This window comes from Vipera ursinii (assembly GCF_947247035.1).
Source record: "Vipera ursinii genome assembly, chromosome: Z".
Classification (NCBI taxonomy): domain Eukaryota; kingdom Metazoa; phylum Chordata; class Lepidosauria; order Squamata; family Viperidae; genus Vipera; species Vipera ursinii.
Window position 1 is genome coordinate 13,563,525 of NC_139517.1, and position 14,575 is coordinate 13,578,099.

The 14,575-nt window shown below is 42.1% G+C and overlaps 1 long non-coding RNA gene across 1 annotated transcript in view; it reads right to left on the reverse strand.

Moving 5' to 3' along the window:
* Positions 1-14,060, reverse strand: part of LOC310649810 — a 32,862-nt gene extending 18,802 nt beyond the window's left edge. Inside the window, exon 1 of the long non-coding RNA XR_014494318.1 lies at positions 13,806-14,060. This is a non-coding gene — a long non-coding RNA (uncharacterized lncRNA). The remainder of the gene's footprint in view (positions 1-13,805) is intronic.
* Between the last annotated feature and the right edge of the window lie 515 nt (positions 14,061-14,575).

Sequence of the window (14,575 nt, forward strand, 5' to 3'; positions counted from 1 at the left end):
ACCAGGCAGGAAGGAAAAGGCAAGCTGCGTGCGAGGAGGCCAGCGACGCCGGCGGACCCCATCTACTGGCCGCGGGGAGAGAGGCAGGCGGGCGGGCGGGCGGGCGAGCGATGGGCTGCGGGGAGCGGGCGGGAGGAAGCCGGCCTGGGGCGCCGAGGGATTAAAACGGCTCGGAAAGGAAAAGGCCGGCTGCTTTGCAGAACCCACGTGGCCGAACAATACGTAGGTTTTCTAGCTGGAAAGCCTTTTGCCTCGTCTGGATTTTGGGATGAAAATGTGGGAGAGAGAGAGAGAGAAGCGGGGAGAGTGGTGAGGGAAAAAAAATCACAATTTCTAGATTTGAGGATGGAAAAAGAAAGGATGGAATGAGGGAGGGGCTGGATCAGGGGTCTTCAAACTTGGCCCTTTTATGACTTGTGGACTTCAACTCCCAGAATTCCTCAGCCAGGCATGCTGGCTGAGGAATTCTGGGAGTTGAAGTCCACAAGTCATAAAAGGGCCAAGTTTGAAGACCCCTGGGCTGGATTTTTGCAAGGCTTAAGGGAGGGAGGAAGGGCAAGGGTGTTCGGTGATCACTGTTGAGGGGTATTTAATAAAGTTTTATTTATTTAGGAGTTAATGATCTTTAATAATCGTTAGTCTTTCTCTCCCCCCCCCAACTTTGTTTGCCTGTTTTGCTTCCTGCGCTTGCCCTTATTCTTTTCCTTTTGCGAGAAATAAAAATTCAACTCCAAGGGTGTTGGAAAACAAAACAAGTTTCACTGAAGCATTTGCAAAAGGCTGGTGGATCCCTTGGTAATTGGAAATCGCAGAAACCACACTTGAATCAGTTTTCAGCACGAACTTTTTTCTAACCTGTCCCATAGAATGTGCTACATCCTTCTTTTCCAGACCCAGTTGATAGGTCTCAGTCTGGTCACATGTGTTGGGAGGAATCCTCCTGTTCAGGCTTCTCCAGCAGAAGAGAATAAGTAGAAGGTGAAGCCAGGTGCTGGAAAGAGAGGTTTAATCACAGAGATTAAAGTTGAGTGACAATTCAGCATGAATCCCTGGCTAGCTAGACAGAATGGTCCTCCAAGGTGAGTTCTTATACCCTTTCACGGTTTCCAAAATTGTCATTTCTGATTCGTGAGTTTAAAATTTGTCTTTTCTGATTTGTTGGTCAGTGTCTATTGTTGGGTTAATTCCTTTATAAATTCTGTCTAAAAAGTGTTAAATTTTTGCTCCAGGAGGGATCCGGTGTAATTATTTTCTTGTTGTGCACTTTTTAGTGTTTCTACTCTAATCCTAGATGGTAGAGGACAGGAAGGCCTGGAGGAACGTTGTCCATCGGGTCGCACTGGGTAGGACACGACTTCGCAACTAACAACAACATTCTAATCCTTTTGATACTAATTATTGTTAGGTGGTTGTGCATTCCTGTGGTTATAAATTGAGTAATATATCATTCATAAACTATATGGGTCCGGACTATCTTCGGGAGCACCTGCTGCCAGCATCAACTTCCCATCGTCCTGTGCGCTCCCACAGGGAGGGCCTCCTCAGGGTGCCACCGGTCAGGGAGTGCCGGCTGGCGGCCCCCAGAGGGAGGGCATTCTCAGTGGGCGCGCCTGCCCTTTGGAATCAGCTGCCTGTGGAACTCCGGATGGCCCCCGACCTTCGCTCGTTTCGCTGGGACCTAAAAACTTGGCTATTCGAGCTTGCCGGCCGGGACTGAGGGTTTTGGGTTAAGGTTTTAATTTTTAATTATTTTGGGGCTACTTAATTTAATCCTATTGTAACCTATATATATTGTACTGCTTTAATTTGCCCTGTAAACCACCCTGAGTCCCTTGGGAAAAGGGCGGTATCTAAATCTAAATCTAAATCAATCAATCAATCAATAAATAAATATACTATTCTACTGTAGTGTGCACTATTCTAAAAGTAAGGATCTGGACAGATTTGAACACGGCGCTATCGAACAAAATGAAATTCAATGGTGAAAAAAGTAAGGTTCTACATTTAGGCAAGAAAAACCAAATGTACAGGTATAGTATATGGGGTACCTTACTCAATAGTAGTAACTGTGAGAGCGATCTCGGAGTCCTAGTGGACAATCACTTAAGTATGAGCCAGCAGTGTGCTGCAGTTGCCAAAAAAGCCAACATGGTGCTAGGCTGCATTAACAGAGGAATAGAATCAAGATCACGTTAAGCATTAATACCACTTTGCAATGCCTTGGTAAGGCCACACTTGGAATACTGCATCTAGTTTTGGTAACAACGATGTAAAAAAGATGTTGAGACTCTAGAAAGAGTACAGAGAAGAGCAACAAAGATGATTAGGGGACTGGAGACTAAAACATATAAGGAACGGCTGCTGGAATTGGGTATGTCTAGTTTAATGAAGAGAAGGACGAGGGGGGACATGATAGCAGTGTTCCAATATCTCAGGGGCTGCAACAAAAAGGAGGGACTCAAGCTATTCTCCAAAGTGCCTGAAGACAGAACAAGAAGCAATGGATGGAAACTAATCAAGGAGAGAAGCAACCTAGAACTAAGGAGAAACTTCCTGACAGTTAGAACAATTAACCAGTGGAAAAACCTGCCTCCAGAAACTGTGAATGCTCCAACACTGGAAGTTTTTAAGAAGAGACTGGACAGCCATTTGTCTGAAATGGTATAGAGTTTCCTGCCTTATAAGGGGGTTGGACTAGATGACCTCCAAGGTCACTTCCAACTTTATCATGATGATGATGATGAGTCAGTGTATATAATCCCTCTCTGTTGCTCCAGCTTACTACATCTCCTTCCCTAAAAGTACCTTAGCTAAGGGTCTCTACATGCCTATTCCTTAAGCAGAAACGGAAAATTACAACATGTACATTTATTGTGTATCTCACACTTTCTTGGTGTGCTTTATGTCAATCTTTGGTCTAGGTCAGGAGTGTCAAACTGCCGGCCCACGAGCCGGATGCATCGTGCTGAAACCGCACCAGATTTCTATAGGCTAAGTGTGTTATTCTGACCCCATCAGTGTTACACAGAGTGATGTGTATAAATCACAACTTCCCCATTATCTCCGGTGAGAAATGGTATAGTCCAGTGGTTCTCAACCTGTGGTCTGTGGATCCTGGGGGTGTGTGTGTGTGATGTCACAGGGCGTCCACAAAGGCTTGAAGAAATGTTATGATTTAAATTTTGAGTTAGGTCTTGGTGGTCCATGGCCTTGGTCTATGGCAGGGGTCTTCAAACCTGGCCCTTTTATGACTTGTGGACTTCAACTCCCAGAATTCCTCAGCCTGGCACGCTGGCTGAGGAATTTTGGGAGTTGAAGTCCACAAGTCATAAAAGGGCCAAGTTTGAAGACCCCTGATCTTTGGCCACAAAAGCTATTTAAAGGGGGTCCGTGATGAAGAAAAGATTGAGAATTACTGGTAGTGCCTGTTCTGTCATAGCGGGTGTTAACAGCCACTTTTGCTAAAATGAGAAATCCACCTATTGTTTTTATTGAACTCACCAGGCTTTACTTCCTGGTGAATATTCACATGAAATTCATCTCTTAACTTTATCCTCCATCTTCATCAGTTCTGTTTATACATCTCCATAAAAGAGGAAATTCATCATTAAAGAAAGACAATAGAGGACGCTGATTTGCATTAACTTTGCATATATTCATCTATGCGCATCATAATGTAGAAGTATAAATCACACTGAAATGCGGTACAAGCTCACCATAGTTTATATTAAAAGCAGCATTTTGATGTGATACTTACGGAGGACTCCAATGTGCCATTTGCTCTCATTTGTTTGGGGTAGTTTTCAAATCTTTGAATCCTGAAGACATAAACGGGATACATAATAGCTGTAAAGTCTACCATGTGCTTTCCTTAATGTCTGCAAATCCTCTTGTATTTGAGCTAAGCATTAGAAATTGACTTAGTCATTGAGGAGAGAAATCAACAGGTTTTTGCAGAGTGGAAGGACATGGCTGGCTTTAAAGAAGACAGGTAGACCTTGACTTGCAGCCATTCATTTAGTGACCAAAGTTGCAAAAGCATTGAAAAAGTGACTTCAAACAAGAAATCTTCACCTGACCATTGCAGCATCCCCACGGTCACTTGATCAAAATTGGCGCACCCGGCAACTGGCATGTATGACTGTTGTGCATCCCAGATCATGTGATCATCATTTGCAACCTTCCCAGCTGGCTTCTGACAAGCAAAGTCAATGGGTGAAGCCAAATTCACTCAACAGCCATATGAGTCACATTTGCAGTGATTGGCAACAAAGATGATCAGGGGACTGGAGGCTAAAACATGTAAGGAACAGTTGCTGGAATTGGGTATGTCTAGTTTAATGAAGAGAAGGACTAGGGGTGACATGATAGAAATGTTCCAATATCTCAGGGGCTGCCACAAAGAAGAGGGAGTCAAGCTATTCTCCAAAGCGCCTGAAGGTAGGACAAGAAGCAACGGATGGAAACTAATCAAGGAGAGAAGCAACCTAGAACTAAGGAGAAACTTCCTGACAATTAGAACAATTAACCAATGGAACAACTTGCCTCCAGAAGCTCTGAATGCTCCAACACTGGAAGTTTTTAAGAGACTGTACAGCCATTTGCCTGAAATGGTATCGGGTTTTCTGCCTGAGCACGGGGTTGGACTAGATGACCTCCTCCAAGGTCCCTTCCATCATCATCATCATCATCATCATCATTATTTCTAATTTTATTGGGGGGGGGGTTGCCACAGTCAAGTGAATCATTGAAGTTGCTAAAGAAATCACATGGTCATTAAGCAAATCCAACTTCCCCCCCACTGACTTTGACTTGTCAGAAGCCGGCTGGGAAGGTTGCAAATGGCTGTCACGTGGCCCTCAGGATGTTGTGACGATCACAAATATATGCCCGTTGCCAAGTGCCCAAATTTTGATCACATGACCATGGGGAATGCAGTAATGGTTGTAATTGTGAGGAATGGCTGAAAGTCACTTCAGTAACTGAATGGTCACTAAACAAATGATCGTAAGTCGAGGACTACCTGTAATAGTAAAGATAATGTAGCTTATTGACTTTATATGCAATTGTCTTTCCAGGAAGGGTTGTTTCATCATCATTTTCATCCTCTCATGTGGCCTCACCCTCGATGCAGGTAAATTCAAGGAAAGGCTGTTCCACATGGAGTGGGGCTATTACCCACAGGCCCCCTACCACAGCTCAATCCTTTCTCTCTCTCCCCCCCCCCAATCTTATTTCAGAGTCTCCTCGGAGTTCCTCTTTTTCTGGGGAGTATGGGGGGCAAGGTGGAAAGCGCTTTTCTCATTCTGGGAACCAACTTGAGGGGCCCATAACGGCCATAAGGATCCGGGTTAACTCTTGGTACATTACGGGGTAAGTACGTGAATGGGCAAGAGGGCTGTGGCTCAAGATTATGTATGATGAGGAAGGAAAATACTGCTTGGGTTGGTGGAAATGGAAAGATGCTGCGTCAACATAACTTTGTGGGGTATGGGTGGCTGGGGAATTCTGGGAGTCTAAGTCCATGCATCGTCAAGTTGCCAAGCTTGAGAAACTCTCATCTTCACTAGAGTATCTTTGGGATAAGACACTGGACCAATTCTAACCTAGGGAATAGTAGTAATAATGGCTTGGGACCACGTTATTTGACGGGCTGTCTTTTCCCGGTCACATCTACTCATCTCACCAAAGCACAGAAGTAGGGAATGCTATGGGTCCCCTCTCCTCAGGCGGTCCCTCTAGCAAGACCGCGAAGAAGGGCCTTCCCTATATAGTTCCTGTGTCAACACAATTTTGTGGGGAAGCAGATCAGATTTGTTTATTTAATTTCTATAGCTGCCCATCTCAGTGACTCTGGGTGACTTACATTTCCAATATTAATAAAACAATAAAAGGCATTTTGCAATCAAAACATCCAAGATAAATAGAAACAGAAGCCTATTTATTTACTTATTCCATTTCCACAGCACCCATCCCAATCAATGACTCTGGGCAGCTTAAACTTCCAAAACTATAAAAAAAAAAAATTAATTAAAGCAATCAGTCTGTAAAATCCAAAATGTACTTGTATATGTAGGGATATCTGAAGGAAGGGCTTGGAAGAGGTTAAGATGGCAGTAATGACCACGTATGCAGGACATATAAAAAGAGGAAGGATTTCAGCGACACTATTCCATGTAGGATGTGTACACAAACAACTTTCATCATAAGCAGGGCTTTTTTTGTCATAGAACGCCCAGAACGGAGTTCCAGCACCTTTTTTGGATGGAACCTTGTAGGGTAGGCAAGGCGGGTGGGTTGTATGACGTGTGTGAGTTCCGGCACCTTTTTTTTTTTTTTTTTTTACAAAAAAAGCACTGATCATAAGGATCTTTGTTCTCTAGGAGAAGGGATCCATAGCATTCCTATGCTGGCTGGGGAATTCTGGGACTGGAAGTCCACACATCTTCAAGTTGCCAAGCTTGAGAAACCCTCATCTACGCTATAGTATCTTTGGGATAAACACTGGATCAAATCTAACAGGGAGCACATCATTTGAATGACTGCGTTTTCCCAATCACATCATTTTGAATTGCCCAGTGGCTCTTCTTCCAACCCATGTTTTTTCACATGGCAGAGTAACTCTAGGATTACTCAGCCGAACGTTGATGTATAGTGCCAGATGAAATGAATAACCTGTGTGGTTTAATATGCGAGCAAACACATTCTCAGAGAAAGGCTTCTAACAGCCCAGGGATAATTTCTACACTTGTTGGAAATAAAGACTGTTCCCGATGTTGGTTTAGTCATCATTAAGCCAGTTTTCCCTTTAATCAGTGTAGGTGTAATTAAGACCAAACAAAAGCTTCATTGTACAGTTGTCTTCACAGAATTTTAAGAAGAGTTATTGTAAAAGTAGCCTCAGCTTCTAACCTCCCCCCCCCTCCAAATTGCTCATTTCTTCATTGTTCTTTTCAGAGAAAATCTATTAAGGAAACTAAGATGCCTTTTTATCGGTAATAACATAATTCTAATCTGGAAACTCATACTTCACAGATTGAAACTGATCCGAGAGAACCAAGACCCTGTTTATGTATTCTAGCTTGCAGGTCCGTTACGGAAAAGAGTGGAGTAACTACGTTGGTGGCAATTCGGGAGATTTGGAGGAAATTTTCCTGTCCCCAGAGGAGTCCATCGTTCAAGTATCTGGAAAATACCTAAGTTATATCCAGAAAATGGTCGTCGTCACTAACCAGGGGCGCTATTTTCCTTTCGGCAAGGATGTTGGCACCAGTTTCAATGCGGCACCGCTCTTCCCAAACACCGTCCTGCGTTACTTCAGTGGTCGTTCCAGTTCCGCCATTAATGCCATTGGTTTTCACTGGGATAAGTATCCTGAGCATTAGTAGCATTTGTAGAAATGAGACGCAGCAACAAGAGAGAGCAGAGTAGCGGACAGCCTTCTCTGCTACCAGAGAGATTAGTGTAATAAGTTCCTTCAACATCCAAGGATACTAGCCTCCCCTGCCCTCTTGCCAATTATCTGTCGCTCTACAGGTGCCTACTAAACCAATAAACCATACCAAACCAAAACGACGTTTTCTTCTGACATATTTCCCACCCCTCCTTTACCCTAGACACTGGTGCCATCACTCTGCTGAAATAACGTAGGAATTTCTTACCACCTAATTTTTCAACATTTAGGTGTGCGTAGCATACTGAATTCACATAATGGGAGAAATGGAGCAATGCTTAAATGCATCAGCCATGAGCTCCTACTCTTCTCTCAATCACGGCCTTCCTGTTTGATCCTAAGTAAACTGCTACCTGGCTTCCTTAGCCTTCCTGATATAAATGAAAGGACAAAATAATGCTGTTTTTCTAAAGCTGTTAAGATGATGAGTCTTTATTGTCATTTTTTACTGTGGGCACAACAGCACACATCAAAAATGAAATTTAGTTGCCCGCTCACAAAGTGAAACACATACAGGACTCACACCTAAAACATACTATATACTTACTTTAACCATAATTTTTTTTAAATGAATGAACTTATGCACTTCAGCCAAGCCATACTTTACTTTAACTATAATTATTGAGTAGGTAATAACGGCTGGACTGACATACAGGTAGTGCTTAACTTAGGACCACACCAGAATTTTCATTTCAAACCAGGGCGTTTCTTAAGTCACACTCAATCTTACGACCTTTTTGCCATGGTTGTTAAGTGAATCACATGGTTGTTAAGCAAATTCAGCTTCCCCTGTTGACCTTGTCTGTCTGTAACCAGGTGGGAAGGTCACAGGTAGCTTCCACATGGCCCTGGGATGCTGCAACCATCGCAAATACGTGCCAGTTGCCAATTGTCCAACTTTTGATCACGTGACCCTGGGGATGCTCTGACAATTGAAAGTGCAAGGACCAATTATAAGTCACCTTTTCAGTGTTGATGCAACTTCAACTAGTTGCAAAATGAATGGCTGTAAGTTGAGGACTACCAGTACATGAGCCAAAACCAAGAAATCATGTTATGCATAGGTGTGATGTACAAACCCAGCCATACGCTTTAAAAAAAAAGATAAATGATGCTGGAATGGATGGAGGGTTGTTTTGTGGAGAGGGAGGTTAAAAAAAGAAGCTGATTGGTTGATGTCTTCTGTGTTTTGTGTGCTTTGTTGTTTGAGCACGTTAACATTTGCAGGAGTATAAATGCAACAGCTATGCAACTCTCCCCAAACAACAGACACAGATTTTCCCTGATGTGCAGTAACGCAAGAGTGTAAATCAAGCCTAGGGCGTCAGGTTAGCCTAGAAGCCAGGAGACAGTAAATTCTAGACCCACCTCAAGCATAAAGGTCAGCTGGATGACTCTGGTCCAATCACCAGGAGACTGTGAGTTCTAGTCCCATTGGAAAGTAGTCAGATATTTCCATTTTTCAGGGCTTGGAAATGTAAGTTTTATGGCCCTCAGAGTAACTTTGGGAGGAGCCAAAATTGTTGGCTTTTTCTTGGGTTTGGTTTTTAGGATGGGCTGAATAGCCAAAATGGAACAGATTCTGAACAGCGCTGCCCAGGTTTGCTTTCCATTAGACATTCACAAGGAGACCGCGGGTTCTAGTCCCACTTTAGGCATGAAAAATGTGGTGGATGACTTGGGGCCAGTCACTCTTTCTGAGCCCAACAACCCACAGGGTTGTTGTGGAGAAAATAGGAGGAAGAAGATAGACTGGATATCAAGATATACAATATCCAGATTGGATCCCCTATTGCAATACGTGGACCGCAGTCTGGTGCTGGGTTGCAGCCTGTTCAGAACTGGGCTGCAGAAGTGATGGGCAATCGTGTGTTCCAGCACGTGTGCATGAAGCTGCACTTGTGAAAGTGGCATGCACGCGGGCAACAAACCATCTCTCTCCCCCACCACCACTGCCACTGCCACCGCCTCCACCGGTCCACCAAATTAGAAAGCTTGGGGATTGCTGCTGCATTGGATACATTCACTGCCTTGAGTTATTTATAAAAATAATAAAGGCAGTATTTAAATAAATAAAAAATTGGCAAATCCACTCCCCTGAACTTGTCCTCACTAATATCATCAATGAAGAGTTGCGCATGGTCAGCAAGACTGTGGAAAACACTTCCGTAACACAGGAATGATAAAAGATAAATTCAGGTCCCCTCGGTAGTTAGCCAAGGATGAGATAAAGGCAGTTGTGTGAAAATATGGCCTTTAAAAATGGGTTAGGGAAGCATTTTTGTGTCACGACCAGAAGGAAGAAGGAAGCTGAAGATCCATACGGAAGCTCCTGTAGGGCTGCTAAGAATCTCTTGCTTGGAGACATTATCAATTCCAAGCGTTGTCTCTGTACAAAGGAAGACCAAGTGAGCTATTTAGAATCAGTAACATCAGTTGCTAGGCACCCTTGTGTCGTTTTCTGCAATCCTGTAGGCCTCCCAATATTTTGGTGTTCTTATCTGAAACCCCACGTGAGAATGTTGAAATGTCACACAGTTAGGGCCATCTCATGAGATGCTGGCCATTTTCAAAGTAAATATTTTCGGTTTTTACTAGTTATCCCTAAAGGGCAGGGCCAGGAGGAACACCTGGTGATAGTTTTGTGGTGTTGTGGCACCTGCATCGGGCCTTGTTGTGGACCCCTAACTGCGATGAATGCTAGACTACAATGCAGATCTATATCTCTTAGATGGGGATGTTTGGTTGCACAAAACCAAAGCAGAATGTGTACATTCTTCCCTTCTTCCCCTTGTGGTTGTTGTACCTTCATTTAAGCTAGTTTGTGTCTAGATCAGGGTGTCCAACATAGGCAACCTTAAGACCGGTGGACTTCAACTCCCAGACTTCAACCCGCATGGCGGGCTAAGGGAATTCTGGGAGTTGAAGTTCACAAGTCTTAATATTGTCCAGGTTAGACACCTCTGGCCTGGACCATCACTTCTTTTTCTGTTACCAGCCCTGATTTTTTCCCCTGTATCTGAGCAGCTAAGCATTTATTTCTATGCCACCTTATCTCCAGAGAGTACTCCATATCACTCTTAGCTCTTTTATTCTCAGAGCAATCCCGTGAGCTAAGCTGTGTGAAATAACATTAGTTAGCCCGACGCTCATCAGCTGACTTCCACGATCCAGGAGGACTTGATCCAAGTTCTCTGCTTGAAACCACAGCCCTGCATGAGACATTTTAAAACAGCAGGAGAAGCAGAAAATTCTTCTTCCCTTATGTACATCTCAGTTCAGCAAGAAGAGACACCGAAAACTTTGATTTTATTATAAACCATCAATTCAGTGTTGACTGTTAGTATCCACATAGATTTTCTCCAGGATGTAGATCTTTAATCACCGCTATAACAGAGCCCATACGATTTACGGCTGGCCACTGAAACTTTCTCTTTCCGTTCAATGTTCCCAGCATGATGGACTTCTCCTGAGAGAACGTTCTTTGCATAATATGTCCAAAATACAGTATGGTAATTTGAGACGGGTTAAACTAAACAGTGCTTATCCACACCTTCCAGGTAGAAGATTTTTAGCATGAATAATCCAAACTGGCCCTCAGATTTTTTTAAAAATTGAAATGATCAACTTTGATCATTTCTTAAAAAAACCAATAATTTCAAAATACCTTCCAGCAGAAAATATTACAGGTAGTCCTCGACTTACACCAGTTCATTTAGCGACCGTTCAAAGTTACAACGGCACTGAACAAAGTGACATAGGACTGCTTTTCACACTTATGACCATTGCAGCATCTCCTTGGTCATGTGACCAAAATTCGGATGCTTGGCAAATGGTTCATATTTACGGTGGCAGCGGTATCCCCAGGGTCATGTGATCCCCTTCCGACAAGACAAGCCAATGGGGAAGCAAGTTTCACTTAACAGCCATGTTGCTAACTTAACAACTGCAATGATTTGCTTAACAACTGTGACAAGAAAGGTCATAAAATGGGACAAAACTAACAACAAATGTCTCACTTAACGACATAAATGTTTGGCTCAATTGTGGCTCAATTGTAAGTCGAGGACTACCTGTACTTGGGTACATGAGAATAATCCATGGAATGCTCACTTGAAGATTCTAACTTGAAACCATGTACTTTTAGAAATTAAATTAAATTATAATATAGTAAATTATAATGTATGTGTGTGCTTTTGTATATAATATGTATGTATGTATGTATGCATGCATATATATATATATATATATATATATATATATATATATATATATATATATATATATATATATAATTTAGTTACTACTAATATTTGTAGACCAAATTAATTAAAAAATTATATATATATGTGTGTGTGTGTGTGTGTGTCTGTGTGTGTGTGTGTGTGTGTGTGTGTTGATTTTTAATTAATTCAGTCTACAAAGCTTAATAATAATAATCTTTGTAGACTGCATGAATTTTCCTTTCTTTCTACACAGTCCAGGCTTCCATCCTGTAGCCATCAAGATGTTAACCTCCTAACAGCTGAAGTCCCAGTGAAGAAGTAATGAAGAACTCTACACTTTCTCTGTATGCAGGAGAATTGAAGTGGGGAAGATTTTACAAGAATGGTTTAACTTGCTGGCAACTAAATAGAGTGATTTGTGATAAAGAAGGCTCACATAGCCTGGGAGAATCAAATCTTTTTTTTGCAGGGCTGACTGGAAGGATTATGAAGGGTTTGTCAATAAAACTGAAAGCAGAGACTCCAGGCCAGAGCTTCTGCTAATAGGAATATTTTCCTATTCTTTATTTACTACCCCTTGAGTTCTGGGCTGAAAACGTAAAGCTGCAGTAAGCTTGTCTTTCACATATAACAATATAATGTGACTGACCTAGAAACACGTGGTAAATAAGTACATCCGTCTTCTCCAATCTGACACTTTCTAGACGCTTAAAATCGTTGTACAGGTAGTCCTTGACTTACAATTAGGACCAGAATTTCCGTGGCAAAGCAAGGCAGCTGGAAAATGAGTTGCACCCAATTTCATGACCTTATTTTTAAACCAGGGCTGTTAAGTGAATCACTGCAGTTATTAAGTGAGTCATGCAATTGGTAAGCCAATCTGACTTCCCTCCATTGACTTTGCTTGGTGGAAGCCGACTGGGAAGGTCACAAAATGGTGATCACGTGACCCGAGGGGGGCTGCAACTGTTGTAAAAGCCTCTCAGTTGCTAAGAACCCTAATTTGGATCACCTGACCTTGGGGACATTACAGCGGTTTTAATTACAAAGATCAGATGTAAGTCATTTTTCTTCAGTGCCACTGTAATTTTGAACGGTTGCTAAACGAACGGGTTATAAGTTGAGGACTACCCATAATCCATCTTGAGGAGTCCAGGTTGGAAAAGGCTGCAATAAACCTTCCCACGATAGGGAAGACACAAATTGACCACAACTTGTGGAGATTTCTGTTCTGCAGGGCTAGAAGTGAAATGAGCCCTTGATTCAGCTCTGCTTTTTAAAATTAATCAATAGTAATTGCCCTCAAAAGACTTGGCATTCATTGTGCAGGTAGTCCTCGACTTACAACTGTTCATTTAGTGACTGTTCAAAGTTACAATGGTACCACAAAAAGTGACCTATGATTGATTTTCCCACTGAATAACCATTGTATCATCTTCAGGTCATGTGAACAAAATTCAGGCCTTTAGCAACTGGCGTGTACTTCTTCTCTAATTTGAGACTGTAATTCCATAATTTCCAGCCATTGGCCCTATGCTGGCCATGAATTTAGAAATGTTTTCCAAGGTCCCAAAAGTAATTTATTTGTTTAAGTTTATTTAAACTTGCAACACAGTTTATTTATTCCTTAAAGTTTATTTATTCTTTGTTTTCCCTTTTGTAGATTTTGCAAAACCTGACACGTTTAAAAATTATTTGCAAAACTACAGAGGGCAAAATAAAATGAAGACTGATTGTGATTATCTTTAAAGAACCAACCAACAAAAAAAAAATATCTACAAATCCACCTAGGGCACATATGAAAACAAACCCCAAAAAAAATCCCTGAGAATATAAAACTGGTTTTACATTTATATATTTAATTTTCATTTATTTATTTGTTGGAAGGGAGGACAAAAAAAATCTGAATTTTTGTTTTTCTTGCCATCTATTGGTTTTCTGAATTTTTGCAGTCCAAAACATGAATGCAATATAGCTATTCATGCCCAACATGTTAATTTCTGAAAAATCCTCCACAGATTTAGATAAAACAAGATAAAAGGAAGGAAAGTGTTGTTCTGCTCCCAAGAGACCTTCTGCAGGGCAGATGGCCAACTCATTTACAGGCTAGATCAGGGGTAGGCAACCTTGGCTCTTTTATGATTCCTGGACTTCAACTCCCAGAATTCCTGAGCCAGCCAAGCTGAGGAGAAATGGAGAGGTTTCCATGCTGAGCCATGCTGGCTCAGGAATTCTGGGAGTTGAAGTCCACGAGTCATAAAAGAGCCAAGGTTGCCTACCCCTGGGCTAGATCAAGGAAAACAAGCTGAAATTAAATCCAAACATAATTTGATTGGTAAGGAAGAAGCTGGATTCTGGAATTGAGGTGAGGCCTACTTTGAGTGGGGTTACACATCCACCAGTAGTTTCACACCTGATGCTCAGCTCATATTGACTTTGCAGGCCACAATCAGAATAACAGAATAACAGAGAACGGTGACAGAATATTGTAACAGAACACAGTGACAGAATAACAGAATACAGGTACTCCTCGACTTACAACAGTTCGTATAGTGTCAAAGTTACAACATTCAAAGTTACAATGGCACTGAAAAAAGCGACTTATGACCGTTTTTCACACTTACAACCTTTACAGCATCCCCGTGATGTGATCAAAATTCAGATGCGTGGCAACTTGTTCATATTTATGACCTTCTGACAAAGCAAACTCAATGGGGAAGCCAGATTTACTTAACTACTAAGTTAACAACTGCATTGATTCACTTAACAACTGTGGCAAGAAAAGTCGTAAAATGGGGCAAAACTCAACAAATGTCTCACATAACCACAGAAATTTTGGGCTCCATTGTGATCATAAGTTGAGGTTTACCAAGACCTTGGAGGTCTTCTAGCCCAA